This window comes from Uloborus diversus, chromosome 9 (assembly GCF_026930045.1).
Source record: "Uloborus diversus isolate 005 chromosome 9, Udiv.v.3.1, whole genome shotgun sequence".
In the NCBI taxonomy this organism is placed as follows: domain Eukaryota; kingdom Metazoa; phylum Arthropoda; class Arachnida; order Araneae; family Uloboridae; genus Uloborus; species Uloborus diversus.
In genome coordinates this window covers 106,487,906-106,510,009 of record NC_072739.1, presented here as the reverse complement: position 1 = coordinate 106,510,009, position 22,104 = coordinate 106,487,906, and the positions used below count along the sequence as shown (strand labels likewise).

The 22,104-nt window shown below is 33.3% G+C and overlaps 1 protein-coding gene across 1 annotated transcript in view; it reads right to left on the bottom strand.

Annotated features, from left to right (window-relative positions):
- Positions 1–22,104, bottom strand: part of LOC129230420 (uncharacterized) — a 263,650-nt gene that overhangs the window by 192,314 nt on the left and 49,232 nt on the right. The window lies entirely within an intron of this gene.

Below are 22,104 nucleotides of genomic sequence, written 5' to 3'. Positions count from 1 at the left end.
TTTTTATATCTGTGACTGTGTCACTGGGAGGGAAAAAAAAACAATATATACATACATATTTTGTGTGAAATTTCTTTAAGTGTATAGTCAGGAAATATAACTAAGTTTTGTTATTGATTCGTAAAAATTGAAAGTAATAATTATCATGATGAAAAAGCAGAAAAGTGAATGTCTTTTCTGAAACGGAAAAGTAAAGAACAATGTCTAAATTTTTTGTTTTTTTGCACTTTTGTCAATTTTTGTACTTTAGCTTCATTGCACAAGGGTCATTCCATGTCAGTTCAACCACACTCCAACACCCACCATCTCAGATTTTAATGAAACTTTGTATACTTCTACTTTTCATAGTCCTAAGTAACCTCCTAAAGTATTTCATCTCTAATAAAAATAGTTTTTATTTTATGACCCTTCAAAGTTTTGAGATTTTGCGTAAGTTGTCATTTACAGTTTTCTCAGAATGAACTGCAGCTGTTGGCAAAAAAAATTATTTCTCAACAACTAAAGATACAGGGTTCATACTCTATTTGGATGAAAAAATTCCATGACTTTTCCAGGACTTTTTCATGACTTCATGAAAATTTTCATGACCTTGTTACATGAAGAGAATAGTACTATTTAATATCAAACTTGCCATTTTTTTTTTTTTTTTTTGGAAATAAGCATTAGCAAAACTTCTATGTGAATGCCACTGCCTGATTGCAAAAATATCAGTGTACACCTAAAAAACTGAATAATTCTTACCTGTTTCCATCATAACGTTTAAGTTAAAACTACAGTGAATGATGCTTAAATGTCGACTATTTTTTTTAAACAGGCAGAATGATAATGATTGGGGAAAAGGTTGAATGAATCATTACTAAGCCCAGTTAGCATTAGGGTGTAAGCCAGTTGTAGAGGGTATAAATGTTCCAGAGATTCAGGGGGAAGTTTCAAATGAGGAGTTAGATTGGGAAACTAAGGGTGTAATTTTGGGGGACTCTATGGTAAGGGAGGTGGGTAACACAGTTGGGAGAGTAAAGCGTAAGGTGGCTAGGTGTTGTTTACCAGGGGCTCGGGTAAAAGACGTTAATATGGTTGCTGAAAAGAAGGGAGTATTGAATAAGGAGGACATGGTTACTTTGTGGGTGGGAACAAATGATGTAGGCCACAGTAAAAATGAGGAGTTTTCTAGGGAATGGGAATCCCTGTTGGATAAAGCAACCAGCTTTTCGACGAATGTCCAAGTGGTTGGTTTGCTTCCCAGGTATGGAGTGCATAGGAGCTGGCTAAATCAACGTGCGAGGTGTATGAACTTGCTACTGAAGTCAATTTGCGAAAAGCGCAGTATCAGGTTCATTGATGTATGGAGTCACTGTAAACGGGATTGGATTGCTAGGGATGGCCTGCATCTGAGCTCTACAGGGGTCAAAATGGTTAGTGGATTGATTTTAAGGGCTTTGGAGTCAAAAAACTAAGTTGGAATGGGGGGCATGGTTCAAGCACCAGGTATCGAGAGAATGTAATGTTTTTGGGTATTGCTAGAAATGGAAATAAAGTGACAAACAAGAGTAGTAATGTTAACAATTGTAATTTAGGAAATTTCAGGGTGTTAAATAAAAGCAACTTAGGCATGCTTAAAGTTTTCTATACCAATGCTCGCAGTATTAGGAACAAGATGGATGAATTGAAAAGCATAGTTATGGATGAGAAGTTGGATGTTATCGGAATTACAGAGACATGGGCTACCGAATCTGATGCAGAGTTATTACATATTGCTGGGTATAATTTATTCAGACAGGATAGAGTAGGTAAAAGAGGTGGTGGGGTTTTATTTTATGTTAGAGACAATTTTATTTGCAATGAATTGGTCATAAATGATAAGCCTACTGATATTGATATGGTTTGGCTGGAGTTGATGAGCAGTAAGGGCATAAAGCTACGCTTTGGAAACATTTATAGGCCACCTAATTCAAAACAGGGACAAGATGAACAGATGTACCGTATTATTAGTGACATGTCTAGTAAGGGATCCGTTATCATAATGGGGGATTTCAATTTTCCGGGTATTGATTGGAATAATTTTTATCCTGGTAATGGCAAAGAAGAGGAATTTTTAAAAGTAATTGGTGACTGTTTCTTAGATCAAGTTGTAACTCAGGGAACTCGAGAGGAGGCCATTTTGGATCTAGTTTTTTGTGACATAGGTAGTTTTGTTCAGGGGTTGAGTGTAGGGGAGCATATTGGAGATAGTGATCATAACAGCATTAGGTTCCGGGTTAAATTTGAAGTGTGCAAAGATGATAATTTTAGGTTTGTGCCCAATTTCAGAAACACCGATTTTGTTGCACTTAGGCAGAGCTTGAAAGAGGTTTTTTCGTCAGGGTTGGAAAATAGCGACGTAGATCAGCAGTGGACGGAATTTAAGGATAAACTTGCTAAAACCGTTGGGGACTATGTTCCATTTAGGAGAAAAGGTGTTAGTACCAAAATTTGGCCCATGTGGTTCTCCAGGGAGACTAAAGAAGCTCTTAATTATAAGCAAGCCACTTTTCGTAAGTTTAAAGAAACTGGTCAGAGTGCGGAGAGGCTCCAGTATGGTAAGGCAAGGCGAAATTTTAAGTATTTGGTACGGATTCAGAAAAGGGAATTGGAGCAAAGGCTGGCAGATGACATTGATGGGAACCCTAAGAGGTTTTTTGCTTACGCTAATTCCGGGAAAGCTCGAAACAGTCAAATTGGGCCTTTGGTTGATGAGCATGGAAATTTAATCCAAAACGATAGGGATATTGCAAATGTTCTAAATAACTTTTTTTCCAGTGTGTTTAACGATAACTGTATCTCAACAGTTGACACTAACAAGACACAAGCTATTATACAGCTTGAGGATTTTGTATTTTCCAGGGAGGAGGTTTTATTTCATTTGAAAAAGATTAAAGCAACTAAAGCTCCGGGACCAGATAATATTTATCCAAAAATTTTAGTTGAATGTGCAGAGGAATTAGTGGATGTTATTTTGAATATTTTCAATGCTTCTTATAACTCGGGGACGGTGCCAGAGGACTGGAAGCTGGCTAACATAACGCCACTCTTCAAGAAGGGGTCTAAAGGTATTGCTGGGAATTATAGACCTGTAAGTTTGACTTCGGTGATTTGTAAGATTTTCGAAACTTTGATCAAAATTAAGATCATGATGTTCTTAGAGACTAATAGTCTGTTGACTAGTTTGCAGTATGGTTTCAGGAAAGGTAAATCCTGTACTACTAATTTATTGCATTTCTACGACAAGGTTACCTCAGCTTTAGATAACAAAAAATGTGTGGATGTTGTTTATATTGATTTTCAAAAAGCTTTTGACAAGGTACCGCATGTTGCTCTTCTCAGCAAGTTAGCTGACATTGGAATAGGAGGAAAAACTTTACTTTGGGTTAGAAATTGGCTTACTGGTAGGAAGCAAAGAGTAGTTGTGAGAGGAAATCATTCTAATTGGAGTGATGTTTTAAGTGGGGTTCCTCAGGGATCAGTTTTAGGGCCTCTTTTGTTTATTATATTTATGAATGACATCAATGAAAATATTTCTGGAAGCATGAATTGTTTTGCTGACGATGTAAAAGTTATGGGGATTGTCGAAAATGAAGAACAAGTAAAACAGCTGCAAGAGGATTTAGATCATATTACTAAGTGGGCAGATAAATGGGGTATGGCAGTTAATGTAGGGAAATGTCAAGTGCTACACTTAGGTCTTGGAAATAAGCGTATGAGATATCGTTTACAGGGTTCAGTCATAAATCAGGCAGATAATGTTATGGATCTGGGTGTCTTTATAAATCAGGACTTCAAGTTTAGTCAACAGTGCAGTATTGCTAGTAACAAAGCCAACAAAATGCTTGGGTTCATCAATAGATCTATTTCAAACAAATCTAAGAAAGTTCTTCTGCCTTTATATAGGAGTTTAGTAAGACCTCATTTGGAGTATGCTGTTCAGTTTTGGTCGCCTTATCTGAAGAAAGATATTTTTGTATTGGAAAGGGTTCAAAGAAGGGTAACTAAATTAGTAAGGGGACTCTCAGATTTAGATTATGATACCAGACTTAATAGGCTTAACATGTATAGCCTGGAGCAAAGGAGAGTCAGAGGGGACATGATTCAGTTATTTAAATTTATCAAAATGAAAGATGTAAACGGATTAAATTTTTGCGGGGAAAGCAGGACAAGGGGTCATTGTTTTAAGCTATTTAAATCTCAGGCTAACCTGGAAATCAGGAAAAACTACTACTTTAGCAGGGTCGTGGGCACTTGGAATAGCTTACCGGAAGAGGCGGTAATGAGCAAGGGAGTGGATAGCTTTAAGAGGGCCATTGATCTTCATTGGGGACTAATTAATTGACTAGGACCAGCCTAGCTGGGCCCAGTGCCTGTTGCTGGTCGTCACATTTGTATTTGTAAGTTTCAATAAATTTGCATCAAAAGTTGTCTTTTAATGTCAACTTGACAATTTTTTGGTTCTTTAAAATAAAGCCACATTCTTCAGTAAATTCATGTTTCTAAACCAGATATTTATTTAAAAAAAAAAAAAAAAAAACATTTTATAGTAAATAAATCTTTTGATGTAACTGTACTTGTTTACTTATTTGTACATTTTCAAATGCATATATAAATTAATAGGTTCAGAAATTCCAGGACACATTGGAATAATGACAATGAACCAGTGGTTGGAAAAACTACATTTTTTTTGTAGCGAATTACAACTACAACTACTTTGTTACAAATGTAGTTAACTACAACTACTTTTTTCAAAATGTAGCAACTACAAACTACTTTTGAAATGTAGTCGCTACTTCGCTACTTTCCAAAAAATAAGTAAATACAAAGCATACACAATAGGTTGTCCCTCAAAAAATGAAAGTCAATTTTTCAAATTGCATACACTCTTGTATTTTTCCTCTTGTGTAGAAACAATCTTGAAAATAAATTACTTTTAATTATTAAAAAAAAAAAAAAAAAAAAACCGCCTTCAAAAAATACCCAGAAACTAAAAAGCAAAAAATAACTGATTACACTTACATTCTATTTCCTACCCAAACATAGAAATGAAATTTATTTTAATTAAATGAAATTCCAGTACAAAAATCAACTGAACTAAACACTGAATTATAAAATAAACACTGATTTAAATTGCTATACGATGAATTATTTTAAATACCTAACTAGTTATATACGATCTCTTAATTTTTAATAACCTTTTGAAGTCGGGGCCGCCTATAAACAACTACATAATGCAACTGACAGCCCACCGAATCCTGAATTAAGCACTAATTTAACTATATGCGAAATTAGTCTTTAAAACTAAACCTACTCAGTTACGTTAGGTAGTAGTTTATAGGAGAACCCGATTTCAAAAGGTTATTAAAAATTAAGAGATCGTATATAACTAGTTAGGTATTTAAAATAATTCATCGTATAGCACTTTAAATCAGTGTTTATTTTATAATTCGGTGTTTAGTTCAGTTGATTTCTGTACTGGAATTGTAAAATAAATTTCATTTCTATGTTTGGGTAGGAAATAGAATGTAAGTGTAATCAGTTATTTTTTGCTTTTTAGTTTCTGGGTATTTTTTGAAGGCGGTTTTTTTTTAAATATATTTAAAAGTAATTTATTTTTTGCTTGTTAGTAGTGTAAATAACACGGCGAGCGTCTCGGAGACTTTCAAAAAAAATTGTCTTCATCATTAGTTGTTCAACTTTATCAAAGTTTGCTTGCCGCAAGCAAATGCACGAGTCACTAAAAAAAAAAAAAAATAAAAAAAAATAACGAAATCGCTTTAAGTTTAAATTTGAAAAATTGTAAATTTTAGAATTGTAATATTGTAAATTGTAATTTATGTTTCACAATACGTGTCATGTAACTCGTGATAAAAGTCGCATGTTTCTTCACATGGCCCCACTATAAATGAAGTATAAAAATTCCACTAGAATGAATTTTATGTTTGCTTCAGAGAATCCTTAATTCAAAATTTTCATTAGCATTACTCCTAATACCCCCCCCCCCCCTGGGATTTCAAGGATGGGGGTATGTTTGGTACAGCGAGAACAAAACAAAAAAGGAAGAGGAAAAGAAAATGCGCTGTTCAGCTTCACGGCTGATTATCATTTTTCCTCTATATAATTACCGTGAAGTCCGTGAAATTTATTCTTTATATGGGGCTAAAACTTTTTCCTCCATGGTTTTTGTCCCTAATTTAATTTACATAATTTACTTTATAAGGTTGTGGCAACAGTCTAAAAAATACTTTGACTTTGATTGATTTTCGAATTGATTGTTGTGTTCTGTGTGCGAATTGTGGTGCTTTGTTCTTGTCCGAGTGTGAAACTTCTTGAGTTGTGTTTTGAGTTTCTTGGTGCGAATTCTTCTGAATTCATTCATTACAGTCCACTATTAAATCGAATTTTTGTGAACCTTGAACAAAGTCATATTTTTGTGTGAATTCTTTGCTTCATTTATGACTCGTATTCATCAACACCTCTTTTGTTTTAAGAATATTATACAACATACTAACCATATATTTATTCTTTTCTTTTCAATTTTGTGGAAAGTATACTAAACGGAAGTTAAGTTTGTGATAAAATAGGTTTCTATTCCCATCCAGTAAAAGAATAGCAAATTATTCTAATCTAATAATGCAGCTTTTAACAGGTTTTAACAAAATAAGTTTGTGCAATATTAACAATTTCTAATTTCATTTTTTTTTTTTTTTTTTGCATTTTACAAAGTTTGTAAGGAAAACTGGAAAAATTATCATGAGAATTTTTTTTGCAAAAGGAATTAGTCTGAAAAATTGCAACAAAAAAAAAAAAAAAACTGGCTTAACTGACAATTCAGAAAACACTAACAAATACAAACCCAGCAGAAAAATACTGACCACTTTTATGCCCTAAAATAACAGAACAGTCTATCAATAAGAATTTAGGTAATTTTCATAGCATGCTTTGCTTTACTAATGTTTTTCAATTTTTCTTATTTTTTTTAATTGGGCAATCACTAAATGCTTACTAAGCTCACTTCACCAAGGTTAATGCTGCTCTGATTTTTCAGATTACCATGACAACGATAATAAGTCCGGCTCATCGTTTTAATATTTACTAAGAGCACAAATTTTCGCCTCCATGGTGTACAAATCGTTACCATCCATTCAAGGCTTAACTTAAGAAGATTTTACTTTTAAAAAGGGGGCAGTGTAAAATTATGGACTCCCCAAGTAGGACTACTCTTGGGTGGTGGCCTCTATACCGCCCCCTAACCCCCCTCCCCCTAGACACATGCCAGCCTACACTCATGTTTACAACATTAGACCTAACGAGTAGGTTCCTATCACAACTCAAGATTGTGAAAAACATAATTTGAATTCAATATGTCATAAATTCAAATTTTTTTTTTTACATCTTTTCTTATTTTATACTACTTATATTTTCTACTAAAACCTCAACTAACTAGCCTCAGTTTACTTGTTTCTCTGGCCACATTTAGTTGATGTATGAAAATCGATAAGCAAATTGAACAACTAAAAGATTCATAATTATGTAACGAAATTATGAAATAAAAAATAAACTAAAAATTAGAGAAATACCTCACAAGCGCATCAGCCTCTCTTCTCAATTCCAAAAAAAAAAAAAAGAAGTAAAAGTGTTGCTGGTGATGTTCACCTTAACCATGATGAACATCAATGACAATGTGACCTGTGGTCGTATCGTTTGAAGAATGTAGCAAATGCATTAGAAGAATGGCATTATGCTATGTGAGACACTAACAGGGAAGTGCCGACCAAAACTCGCTTTTGGAGCAATCTTGGGAGCAGGAAAATGGTGAGTTTGGAGCAGCTTGGGGCAGCAAAACAGTAAATTTAAAGCAGTAAAATTGTGAATTTGCAGCAGCCTGGAGCAGTAAAATTACAAATTTGGAGAAAAAATTTAAATTTTGCATCAATTTAGAGCAACTATGTATATTTCACACACAGAAACCCTTGCGTCATGATGAAATAATAGAAAAAGGAGATTAATGATGCAAAAACACCATAACTACAACTACAAATGTAAGCTCTCTTAATTTTTTTTGTCTAATATTTTGCATAAAAGACAAGTCCTGTCCTGCTCTACTTTTATCTTACACTTCTTTTGATTTAAATTTAGTGCACACATTTACTTTGCTTCATACATCACTGCTTTAGTGCACATTTAAGTTAGAGTGCTTTGATACCTATTTTCAAATTTTGTCTGCTTTTATGTAACATATTCAAAAAGGCTTTTAAAAAAAGCACTAAAGAATGGTTGAATTTAAAAACTTTATCGCAACAAGTAACAAGTGAGTTTTAAAGAGCTATTAGATATTTTTCTCCTTTCTTTCTTTTCATTTTTTTTTTTTTGGTACGTTTAAGTTATTGACTTATATTTGACCTTATAATATTTTTTCCTTCTTTGCATATATGCTTATACACTGAACTACTTGATTAACAAATCTGAAGATCAAGCAAAGGCAACATTAACACCTTATATATTTTTAACTGTTTGATATTTAATCACAAAATTAATAATGAAATTACAATGAAAAAAATTGAAAACAACAAATGAAAAAGATTGTGAGAAATGATGCCACAGAAGAAGAATTTTTAAACATACGTCAAAAAAATATGAAAAATGGAAAAAGAAAATAAATAAGTAAATAAATAAAAATTTTAAGACAGACTAAGAATATGGAAAAAATGCCTGAATCTGAGAAACTTGAAATGTTTACATATTCATTAATAGAGCATTAGAATTTCCAGATTTTTGTTATCTTAAGTGTCTCCAACCAAAACTAGAGATAAATTTTCTGTTCTAAATTCCCAAGATTAAAAACTGGTAAACAATATTAATTCTTACAGATGGCGTTCGCTTAAATCAATTTGGATGCAACTGGATTGACATTTTCAAGTGGGCGTGGCAAGAAGACGAATTTACAAATCCTCATATACTAAAAACGAAAGATAACAAAGGTTGAAAATAATGATCAGTGCAAAATTTTTCTAGTCAAAGGAACAGAATCACATAAGAAATTAAAACAATCGAGTTTTCAGAAGAATATGCAATCGAATTTTGAAATGCGCGAAAAATCGGGACTAAGCCAGAAAATCGTAAAAACAAGCTCCAAATTCATAAACTTGATGATATCCAAATATGCTAAAGGACAACGCGTTTAATGTTGCTATTGCAACATTAAACGTAAAATTGCAGTTTGGGTGCAAGTTTTTGTTGACCTATCAAATTGTGTCTAACTCCCGCAAGGAAGGTAAACACCAAGTTTAGCAGATGCCTTTCTATTTCACATTTCTATAGCTATCAAGTGAAATGAAATGTCAGAATCCAAGTTGAAAGGCTAAATCATTTTATTAATAAATCCAATAATTTAACAATTGTATATAATCTTTAACATCGATAAATGATATAAACAAGTATGAGGGATTTCAACACTACTCAAAACATCCTTCATGTTCCAAAAGAACATCTTTTCAAAAAAACATTTGACACCCTAACATAAATTACTCTAAAATGTTTCAAAAAATTTTAAGTCCCTAACTCTCATGGCGAAATTCGAAAAGCCATCTCCTAAGTGCAGGACGTCGCCTCAACAGCGAATGACCCTCTCAAAAATACGACTATCGTCAGTTGAAAATGAGAAACGCGAGCAGAAGAAGGAAGTGATTTCCTTCTCATTTCCCCCTGCTTATATAATACAGCGCACTCAATGCACGTCACGCCGGATATGCCTACGTAAGAGCTCAGTCTGGATGCTTCCAGAACATTCGATTTGTAGCGGAGCTATCGGGAGATTACATCATCTCCGCTCGTGCTTTGACATCACATCCTCCTTCCTGACGAAACACGTCGTTCGAAGTCGTTCTGATGTTTACATGTTGATTCTCCCGATACGCGATTTGAAACAAGCGTCCTTTAAGGGACAAGATTAACTGCCATTCAAGTGAGTAAAAACATTTACACTTAGTTTACACTTAGCTTTCAAAATAAATTGTTGAGAATATTTCTCAAATAGACAATTTTGGCTATCAGTTTTTCCCGATTTTGGCGCAGAAAAGTCCATTTGGACGTCTTTTGGAGCAGTTTAGGGCAGGATCGGCAATTGGTGCAGCTGGCATATCCCTGCACTAACCACTAAACTTTATACAGTCAAATCTTGATATCTCGAAACTCCTTACCTCAAAAAACCTTGATGTCTCAAAAAAAAAATTTCCCTACATTTTCAATGAAAACTCCTATGTATTTTCACAGTTACAGTTGAAACTTATTTTTCGAAGCACTTGATATGTCAATTTTTTTGCAAAGAAGCAAGTTATTGTCATTTTTTCTTTGGCAATTTTTGTAGTAAAGCCAGTTCCAGAGACACTTGTTTAACATTTTTCATCCCTTTTCTTGGAAATTTAGAGAAGAGGGGAATGGGGCATGATAATAAGGAAGTGTGGATATGAGGTGGGTGATATAGTTCTTTTTATCTTGGTATCTTCCCCACGGTTTAGAATCTTAGTGCATTTCTTTCGAACATATTGTCCACTTTGAGGACAGAGGTCATTTTATCGTCAGTTTTCAAGGGAAAACGGAAAATGCGTTCCTCATTTTTATCATTCTGCTTTTTCACTCCTTCAAATTCGCTGAAGAAAACTTTTTGAATGTGAGGAGCTACAGGTGGAAGATAAAATTAGAACTTTTAAATTTTTAGACGAAAAAACGTAGTTGAAGTTGTTCATTTCAAAATCTTACCCCGTTCACTTTCGACAATTATAAGATTTCAAATTCTGTAAAATATTGAAAGCTAACTTGTTGACCATAATTTGAAGTGGTCCCTTAGTGCAGTGCTTCTCAACCTTTTTTCTATTGCGGCACACTTAAGAAATTTCTAGACCAACGGGGCACACTAAACTTAATTTCGCAATGGTAATATAGAAATGTTTTTATCATTCACTGGTAAAAAGATGGGGGGGGGGGGGTACTTTTTTCATATGATTTGAACAATTATAACTAAAGTAGTGTATTTAATTTTATTTAGAAAGTAGAAATATTTGGAATGTATTGAAGTTGATAATAAACAACAAAACTACCTATATCATACTTTACAGAAAATTATACTTGATAGGTTTCAAAGCATTTCTGTCAAACATGTCATTAAAGTGCACACTGCAGTAAACCAATTTATCATAATATGTCTCAAGAAAGAAGCAAGCAAGAAATTAAAACCAAGCACCTAACTTCCGTTTGACACTAATGAGACACTTGAGCCTGCCTTGAGAAGCAAAGCCGTTTGATGTTCGGCTCTATGCTGTAAAGAGCTACATGAAGTTCTTGATCAGGCTCTTTAGAGATGATCTCTTGCTGTTTTTTTTTTTTTTTAAGTGCTAGGGTTGAGAAGCTGAGTTCACAAAGATATGTAGTTGAAAATGGTGGCAGCACATCAATAGCAAGACGAGATGGTGGGATACTCATTTTTAATCAGCAGCCAAAATTCGTCCAGAAGCACTTCGCTCAACTTAAGTTTAAAAGTACAGTCGCTCTTGAGGTTCATAAATTCTTCTCAAGTCATACTGTTCCATGTTAATATTCTTGAAATTGTGCTTAAACTTGTCCTGAAGTAAGACTAAAAACCACCACATTCAGCAGCTTTTCTTCCATGCCATTTCCTTTTCTTACATGTTGACGGTCCGTTTGAACATGTCCAATGAGCTACGATCTACTTCTCTCCACAGCTGAATTTTTGATTTAAACCCGTTTAGCTTGTCGATACATGTAACCCAAGTTCTCTTCTTGTCCTTGCATTTTCTGATTCAATTCGTTAAGGTGTTTAAAAATGTCAGCCATGTAAGCTAGTTTTGTCAGACAATATTTGTCTTGCAACAAACTGGCGTACTGCATTTCGTTTTTTAAAATCACACTGTAAAAAAAATCCAAAACGTTGCTGATTATTTCCGTATGACGTTTCGGGATTTCAATAGTTTTTACCCATTTCCTGGAAAAATCAAGTACCTTTGTCAAAATGTTTCCTGAATTGCTACAATTTGCACGAATGCAGAATTATCAGTGTTGTGAAAATTATTTTTAGCTCCCAGTTTAAAGATTAACTGAGCGTATTTATAAAGTGTATCGGCTGTAATTCGATTATGGTCCATCCAGGCGATTAAGCTCCCAAAGAGAGCGAATAATTCCATGGACTGCGTAGCTTTGCAAGGTTTGCAAGAGGGTGGAACTCTTGATAGTTTCTTGCAATTCTGTCCTAGCTTTTGCAATGTTTCCAATATTGACTTTGGAACTTTTTTGATAAATCAGGAAGGCGGTCAAGCTATAATATTATACCTACTTTAGTTTACTGTAAACTTCCTGAGACACGGCTGATGTTAAATGGGAAGATTTCTGAATTTTTTCAGGAGGCTTCCAGGCTAATTTCTGGAAAGTAACTGAATTTTAGCAAAAAACATTCCTGGCTTTTTCAAGATATGTTACTGGTAGAAATCGGCACATCAGCTGCCCATCATTTTCCAGGATCGTTTCTGAATCGTTTTTACAGTGCAAAAACTGTCGTATCTCGTCCCTCAATTTAAGAATTCTTGATAGTACTTTACCACATGAAAGTCAGTGAATCTCTGTATGAAAAAGTATGGAGTGGTGATCAGCCCCCAGACTGTTCCACCCTGTTCTTCACAAAGTATACGGAGAAAAAGGCGAGAATTAAAAGGCCTCGATTTTATGGAATTCACGATTTTCATAACTTCAGCCAAAGCTGACTTCAGATCATCTGATAAGTTCTTTGCCATGAGAGCTTCATGATGGAGGAAACAGTGTATGGTTTTAATTTCTAGTTTGCTAAGTCTCAGAACCGAGCTTTGAGAAACTACATTAAAATGAAATTAGTATCGGAACTAGAAAAGAGGAAAACAAAAGTTAAAGCTGGGGATAAAAGTCTGGGCGGGAGGGTACGATCCCTGCCTCGGGGAGTGGGCGATACTCCCGTTTCGAAAGATTTAGAAAAAATTCTGTATAATTAGTTTATTTTGTGGACATTGGAATCCGTTTTCAAAAACTGAAAGTAATAGGAATCACAAGAAGTTTAAAAGAGGTGTGGGGCAGCAAATCCCGCCTCTTCCCTTGTTGGGTATGTCTTATTGCACATGGTCGACAGGGTGAACTGAGAAGTTACAAAACGATACAAACGCTATTCGGTAGTAACTTTAAAATAAAATACATCAAGGCTCTTTCTTTTTATATAACTATGAAAATACCGCGGCACACCGGGTTCCTTGTCGCGGCGCATCAGTGTGCCGCGGCACAACGGTTGCGAAGCCCTGCCCTAGTGCATGTTTAAATGTATATAGGGTACATGTGTGTAATTGAATCGATTATTTCAGGAAGGGTATAAGTCCTACGGGAATCCGTTGGACTTACACCCTTTCTGAAGTAATCGATTCAATTGTGAGAGCTACTAGTGTAACTTTTTCAAAACCTTGACAAATCAAAAACTTGACCTCAAATTCTCCCCCCCCCCCCCCGTCCAGAGAGATTCAAGAAATCAAAGTTGTATTGTACATTATTGTGTTAATTTTTAAAAATTGCCAAAATTATTCATCAAGAGGTCAACTTCCAACTTTTAGCAGAAAAAAATTAGTTTGTATCTGGGCTTTCATTGTCAGCACTACACCTCATGGTATGTGTAGTGATGTAAAATACCCGGGTATTTATTTTTAGGGGTAAATACCCAGGGTAAATACCCAAAATGGGTAAATACCCGGGTATTTATTTCAAAAATTTATATTCAACTAAAATACTTTTCTGTATGTATTCCATTATGTATATAAACAATGAACCATACACAAAACAATAAAGTTTTGCCCAAAAATTGTATTTTGATCACATATTTAAAGAATTATTGTGCGAAACAGCTTAGCAATCTAATATGATATTCACATTAAATGTGTTGGATATGTCTAATCAATGTTGATAGCCAAATTTCAGATATAAAAAGTCATTCTACAAGAAGAAAAAAGCTTAACTGGTTACAAAAAAAAGCAAACATAATTTTTTAAGGTCCTAGTCTTTTATAATACAGTAATATGTCCCTGCATGACATCAAAATGTAACGAAGTGTCGCTCAATTTATTATTACTATTTATTTACTTATATCTTATGCAGAAATTTCCTCCAAACTTAGTTCAATTGTTCTGGTGTATTCTGTATCACACATATATACACACACACATAATATACATAAACATTTAAAATTCATTTAAAATTTTTAATCTTTTATTTTAGGGTTTATGTTTAAAAAAGAATATATTCACCTTTTAATACTACCTAAAAATTTTTTGCAAACTGCGCAATTACTAGGGGATTTACCCTGCCTTCGGATAAATACCCAAGAAAATATTTACCTTCCCACCCTACAGGGGAGCAAATGCAAATGAGCAAGGCAACAGAAAAGAAAATTTCGCTTTTTTTTTTTTTTTTTTTTGCTTATTAATGTAAAAACTGTTTCTATATTTTCCATGTTATCACTTAAATATCAGTAAAATAAATAACACTATAGTGTCTTAATAACTTCTCAGTTTATTCTTCCAAGCATCCCTCATGCTTCCTTTTTTTTCATTTTGGATATGACTAACCTAGATTGATTTTGAAATCCTGAAGTTCATAATGAATTGCTTATACTTCTCCAATTATGACATTGAAAAGAAAGATTATTTGGTTCACGATATGTTTCTTTCATGATTTCATCAAGTCTTTCAATAAAAAATATTATAAACTGTGTAATACATATGTATATATCAGTTTTACCAATTTTTTCGTATTAAGATTCTTAAAAAAAAATTTCATTCACTTTTTTGCATTTTTTATAAAATACCCAGTTTTTGGGTATTTACCCTGGCCTTAGGTAAATACCCGGGTAAATACCCAAAAAATATTTACCTACCCGCTGGGTATTTACCCGATCCACATCACTAGGTATGTGAAAAGCTTTTTTAATTCATTCACTCATTTGAGAAACTTATTTTAATAAATGTTTTTAATTAATTACTTAAGGAAATTGGGTGCTATTTTAACTGTTTAACGCAATCTAAAAAATGCATTCACCAATCATATGTTCATTTTCTTTTTTCAGCTGCTACTCTCACCAGATTATCCCTTGCCTCATTTGAGTGGTTAATTAGGAGCCTATTGCATTTTTTTTTTAAACTGACACAGATAATTGAGCTTTGATTCAAGATCACATTTGAGTAGATATGAAGCTAAGTACATACAAACAAAAACTTGTATAGCATATGCATTAACAAAACGCTTAAACAAAAGACTATATGTTAAAATAAAAAATTAATACAATATTTTGATGTAGCAATTTCTTTAGACATTAGATATGTAGGTGAAAGCTTATAGAACAAAACAGTAATTTTTCAATAAACTTCTAACATATAATCATTGCAATCAATGACTTGCAATGGACCTAATGATTAACTTTGTATGACAGTCTCAACCAGTAAAAATTTCAGAGCATTCACTTTTATTTATTTTTTGAACAGTTAAGTTTATAAGAAAACTGAGCAAAATCAGTTTTTTTCTGACAGTATAGTATTGAAACAGTGAAAAGGAGAAAAAAATTTAGCATGCAAAGTTTTTTAGCACAAATAAATTAAGACATACAATTTTTATACCCTGAATGTACAGACATACAATTTTGATGCCCCAAATGTAAAAATTTTGCAAAACTGTCCATTATTTAAAAATATTTTGACAATACATTTAACTCTTATTTCACAAGGTTTTATTACTTTCTGTAACTTAATACACAGGATAATCAAGTATTTATATAACTCTGGTGATTAAAGAAACAAAAATTATTTATTTAAAAATATTCTATTAAACACACCAGATCAAGACCATTCAAAGATAACCAATACTTACTAATTTGGATCTTCTGTTTCAAGGAGGATAAAATTTTTGATACTCATGTCTTCAAGATAATTCAACTCCAGTTGAGTGAAGGCACAGAAAATTTTTAGATGACTCTATAATTGAATGAAAGGAAAAGCTTAGAAATGTTTTTAAAAAATGTAAGTAGAAAATAAAATTGATGTCATTTGCCTCTCAGTATGATTTGTATACTAAAAATTATTATAATTCTTTAGAAAAATAAAAATACAATACAAGCAAATTGACAATCATCATGTAATACAAGACAACAGAAAATAAGGATATTAAGAGAAAATCATTTATATATTCTTAACTTTTTAAACAAAAAATTGATTCAGTTTTTTTTTTTTTTTTTTTTTTTTTTGACTTCTCTTCTGTTGTTAAAGGTGCATCCAAGTTTAAAATTTTTTGAATCACAAAGTTTAAATAACTGTAATTTTGAATGCAGTTCAAAAATAGATTTGATTTTAAAAAATGAGTATAATCAGTAATCACATGCAGATCATAGCACTGAAATAACTCTTCTTGGTAATCACACGCATAAGATATAGGTAACAAACCACATCTGCAATATCAAAGTTTTTAAGTATAAAAAGGGAATAGTTTTTCACTTATTTTCAATGACTTTTCAACATCAGAATAATTAAGCATTTTTGATATTTTTCAACGAACCATCGGAAAATCAAGTACTTTTCCATGGCCCCTTGTAGACAAAATAAAATTTAAGGACTTTTCAAAGATTTTCAAGAAAACCCTAGGAACTCTGATAATCTACTCGCGAAAAAAAATGGTGGTTGGTTGGTTTCTGAAACAAATGGTTTAGTTGAAAAAAGGAATTTGAAAAGATCCTCATATTCTTAATTTGTACACGAAATTGTCAAGGATCTTACCTTTTGATCTAAAACAATTAAATATTTTCCATTTCTAGTGCAACATATTTTAACAGCATCTTCCACTTCTAAAATAAAAATATATACGTTTTTAAAACAATTTTTATTCAACACACAAAAAAAAAAAGTGGGACTCTTTTTTTTTACAAAACAAAGCATTTTAAATTAAAAATTACTTTAGTAATACGATTCTAAATCCAGCAATCAAGCTCATGATTGTAGCAAACAAGAACAGTCTGCTCAGATATTACTAATTTTTTATATGCAGGGAAGTGGGATTTTTTTTTTTTCCCTTTTTTATTGGGGGGGGGGGGGGGCGAAACCCCGGACCTATAGATTAGAATTTATGAATTATTAAGCTGTAGAGACTTTTCTGTTGGCATTTAGAAAGTTTGTATCTCAAAGAGGAATACTCTCGGTAATTTATTTGGATAATGCCAAAACTTTTAAACAATCTAATTTGGACTTGAAGATAATTTTTTTATTGATAAAATAACCAGAAATTGACAGTTAACAATAGTCTTTTGAGCCATTAGTTGATTTATTTATTTATTTTTTAATATTCTATTTCATATTTATTTATTCATTACTTGAATTGAAAAAGGGATAAATCCAAAACACATAATGTTATACATCTGCAAATCATATTGTTAATTAATACACACATGTACCTTTACCCTGATTTTAAAATATGGGGCAGATTTTTTAATTTGATGACAAAATATACACAAAAGAAAAACATTTTTTTCATAAAGGAAGTCGAGAAATACAGAAACAGGTGTAGTAAATAAGCTTTTTAAACCAAATAAAAATTAAAGCAGAAAATAAACAATGTTATTTTCCTTTATGTATTTCATTTCTCAGTTTATTCTCTATAATAGTGAAATATTAAACAAGGAAAGGAAACTTACCAAATGTATAAATTTCGGTTTCCTTCCCTGACATGAGATTGCGATCAGTAGTTAAATCTGTCCAGGGTCTGCTCAAGTTCGTAAAAGGAAATTCTGTTGATATTTTCTAAAGTACAAAGACAAATGGGAATTGATGTAAAATTTGGAAAGAAATCTCCCAATATGCGATTGGAATCATCATGGGACGATTCCAAAATTGGAAACTGCACTACAAATTCATCAACAAAGTTAAACATGTTTAGAAAATATTATAAATAGATAATTAACTGCATACAAGGGTTTGGGCAAAGGAATATTGGGTCCATGTATGGACTCTTCACAAAATTCCAACTAATTAAAAGGGTCCTTTCACAAAATTCTGATTAACCAGAAATGAACCCTTCACAAAATTTTGATTGACCAAATCAGACCTTTCACAAGCTCCTTTATTAATAAAACAGTATGCAAATCAGAGAACTAATCGATATTGATGCATTACTTTTGGAAGGGGGACTGTCCAGGATTTTTTGCAGGGTCCGTTTTTTTTGTGAAAAAATCAATCAATTTTATAAAAAATCAAATAATTTTGCAATTTTTGTTTTGTAAAAAAACGAAATTTTAGAATTTGGTGATGGCGCAATCTGCATCATTGACACTTATTGTTCAGTTTTTCCTTCTTTTTTGTTAAGAATATAATTCTTGAGGATCTTTCTAGTTTTCGGGGGGGGGGGGGGGGGATCCCTCTTTGGGAGATGGACACCCTTCAAGTATCAATATTTATCTACCATTCTACATTATGTTAAAGAGTTCAAAATAGTAAAAGAAATGGGGACAACTAATGACAAATGTGAAATAATAGGTCTAGAAGTATGGAAGATGGACTTTCTTTTTAGGATTTTTGGTTGTTACAATCCTCCCAATAATAAACCAGATTTTACAACATTACATATTTCGGAAGGGACTATTTTCCTTGGCGATTTTAATTGCACACTCGAGTTTATGGGGATATAAGGACAGGGGCGGATCTAGAGGGGGGCCATGGGGGCCATGGCCCCTCCCAAAGCCTTGTGATTGTAGGAATGTTTTTAAGAAAAAAAAATAAAAAAATATTGTGAGAAGATAACAAAATTTAACACATGTGTTTTACTGAAAAAGAAGTATAGGACTTAATTTGGAGATAAATTTATATCCCTATCCTAAAAGCAAAACTTTTATTTCCAAAATTTTTCTCCAACTTTTACATCATTTCTTGATTCCAACTACAGACACTTGGACAATCTCTAAATGCTACTGTTCTCAGAGTATACCTATTGTTCACAAGACCAAAGAGAGCCTAAATTTTCGTTTTTATGGCTTTATTTCGAAATTAGGGGGAGAACCTCCTTTTCCCATGCGTTTTCACAAATGCCTTGATATGTAGCGAAAAATTGCATTCTAAGTCTTTTATTTGGAAAAAATGTCAACGGAAACTAGCTTATCCAGCACTTATCACTTAACTTGCTAAAATGCAACATTACAAACGATTTTTGAAATCCCTCCCTTCTTAGTTTATATCGTGATGATAGCTTTAAAAGGAGGTTTTTGGAGGAGCTCACGAATCTTCCATCCCTTTTCTAAAATACGTATAAATATAGTCTCAAAGGCAAAATATTTCTAGGAAGGAAGGATTCCAAGCACCTTCACACTTCCTTTAATGTTAGCAGACATTACCTAAAGGTGCATTTTTAGGCTGGCCAGCTGAAGAGTTAGAGAAGAGCACCCCTCCTCTTCTAACTTCTCAATGTATAATGACAGAATATTTTGGTTTCTTAGCTTTATTTTCAAAAAGTATTTTGGAGGCAGCGCCCGAAACCTGACTTTTCTCCGTACATCATCAAAAATAGACGAAATGCGTTTTTAGTTTCCTAATTTTCAAAAATTACTCGGAAATTTAAATTTTTAAACATTTTTGAAGAAGATCCCTAAATCCACCCTCTCACCAATGTCTCGATACCCCAAAAATTGAGTTTTTAAAACTTCATTTTAATAAAATTTTTGGGGAGTTCAGAGTTTGTTCAAAACTTTCGGATGGCCCCTCCCAAAACAATTGGCTGGATCCGCCACTGTATAAGGATGTAAATACAGCGGGTACAGAAGTTGAAGACCTTTTGAATACAAGCATATTGGAACTTATTTTTCAAGCTGACGACCCACACACATTTTTGCACTATAACGGCACTGGAACATCACCAGATCTCCTGATGGTCTCTGCAGATCTCGCCCAAGAAACTACAAGAAAAGTCATGGATGACCCTGGTTCAGGACATAGAATGGTTGTGGCAAACATCGATATTGCTAAGTTTAACCAAACACCTCCAAAGGATGTATCCAAGATGTCTTGGAATTTCAAGAAGGCTAAATGGAGAGAATTTAAAGAATCTTTAGAAGAATCGCTGAAGATGGAGAATTTTGACTTTTCAAACAGCATTGACAAAACTTGTCATACAATTAATAAGGTTATTATTGCATGCGCTAAAGAGTGGATACCAAGAGGTAGAGTTAAATGTTATAGAAGCTTTTGGAATGAAAATCTCGAGCAGGAAAAACAGCTGAGAAACAGCCTTAGAAAAGAAGCTGAGATAACTGGTAGTCCTGTAGCTGTCAGAGCTTGGAGGAAACAAGCAGCAATTTTGAAGAGAGCTATTATTAACGCTAAGCATGAAACCTTCACTAAGTTTATTAGTGAAATTAATTACCAATCGAACAGCCTTAAAACTTATAAATTTCTTGCGAATATACAAGGTAAAAAATCATCTCCACGTAGGACTTTTTTACAGGTCAATAACAGAACTTTGCGTTCTAATAAAGATATAGCAAATGCATTTGTACAGTTTTTGGCACAAAATCAAAAGAAGAGTCCTTTTGCAAGAAGAAATTCGAAGGTCCTGAAGAGAGAAATTAAGGCAAGATCAAAATTTCAACCCCAGTTAGGTTTTTCCACAGATATTTTCGTGAATCCATTCTCCATGTCTGAACTACGTCTTTCGATTGCCTCTTTGAAGAACGAAAAGTCACCTGGTGAAGATGGAATACATCCAGAATTTTTAAGGCACCTTGGCCCTAACGCATTGCAGACAATTTTTAAAATATTTAATGAATCTTGGAGAACAGGTATAGTACCTTCACAATGGAGAAAAGCATTGATTATTCCAATTTTAAAAAAGGACAAGGATCCAAATGATTTGAAAAACTACCGCCCGATTTCCCTCACTAGTGTACTCGGTAAGACGATGGAGAGAATGGTTTTTAATAGACTTAATTGGTACCTTGAAAGTAAGGGATTACTTGCTGATGAACAAGCAGGTTTTAGAGTACATAGATCTACAAACCAGCAGGTGGCTCTATTGAGTCAAGATGTAAAAGATGCTCTAGATCGAAGCAACTATTTAACTGCAGTTTTTGTCGATTTTAGATCTGCATATGATTTGGTTTGGAAGGAAAAACTATTTCTTAAGTTAAAAAATTTGGACATCCATTCGAATATGTTTAATTGGTTATTCACCTTTATCAACCAACGTTTGTGTAGGGTAAGATGTGGAACTGACTTTTCAAAATACAAATTACTTCCTACTGGATTGCCCCAGGGAGCAATTTTGAGTTGTATTTTGTTCAACATTTACATCAATGATTTGATCCAGTCGATTAAATCTATTCCAGGTATTAAATGCCTTCTTTTTGCTGATGATTTGGTCATATGGACTGAAACTAAAAAACGCAATGGAGTCAAGAACATTGAGGAGACACTTAACAGAGCAATGGGGGCATTGTCCAGTTGGTGTGATAATAATAACATGTTTTTAAATGCTTCAAAGTCAGCTGTTCAGACGTTTTTGCTTGCACATAAGAAAATAAAACCTGAAATAAAATTTAAACAGGATATTCTATCCCATACTGATGAATATGATTATTTGGGAGTAACTTTTGACAGCAAGCTTAATTGGAAATCCCACGTTGAGAAGACTGTTGAAAAGGTATGCAGACGTTTAAACATATTGAAACGCCTAGCGGACTGCAAATGGGGCTGTAGTCGTAATACACTTGAAATTACCTATAGGACGTTTGTTCTCCCATTAATGAGCTATTGCTGTGAGGTACTGAGCACTGCATCAAAACATGTCCTGAACAGAGTTGAAACTATACATAACCAAGCACTCAGCCTAATAACAGGAGCCGTGAAATCAACACCACTGGATGCATTGTTTTTATTTACTAATTTCAGATCAATAAAATCATACATAGAGGAGAAAACTCTACTTTTATTTGAAAAAATGCAAAGAATACCATTTAGAAACGAATGGAAACTGGAGTTGCACTCGAGA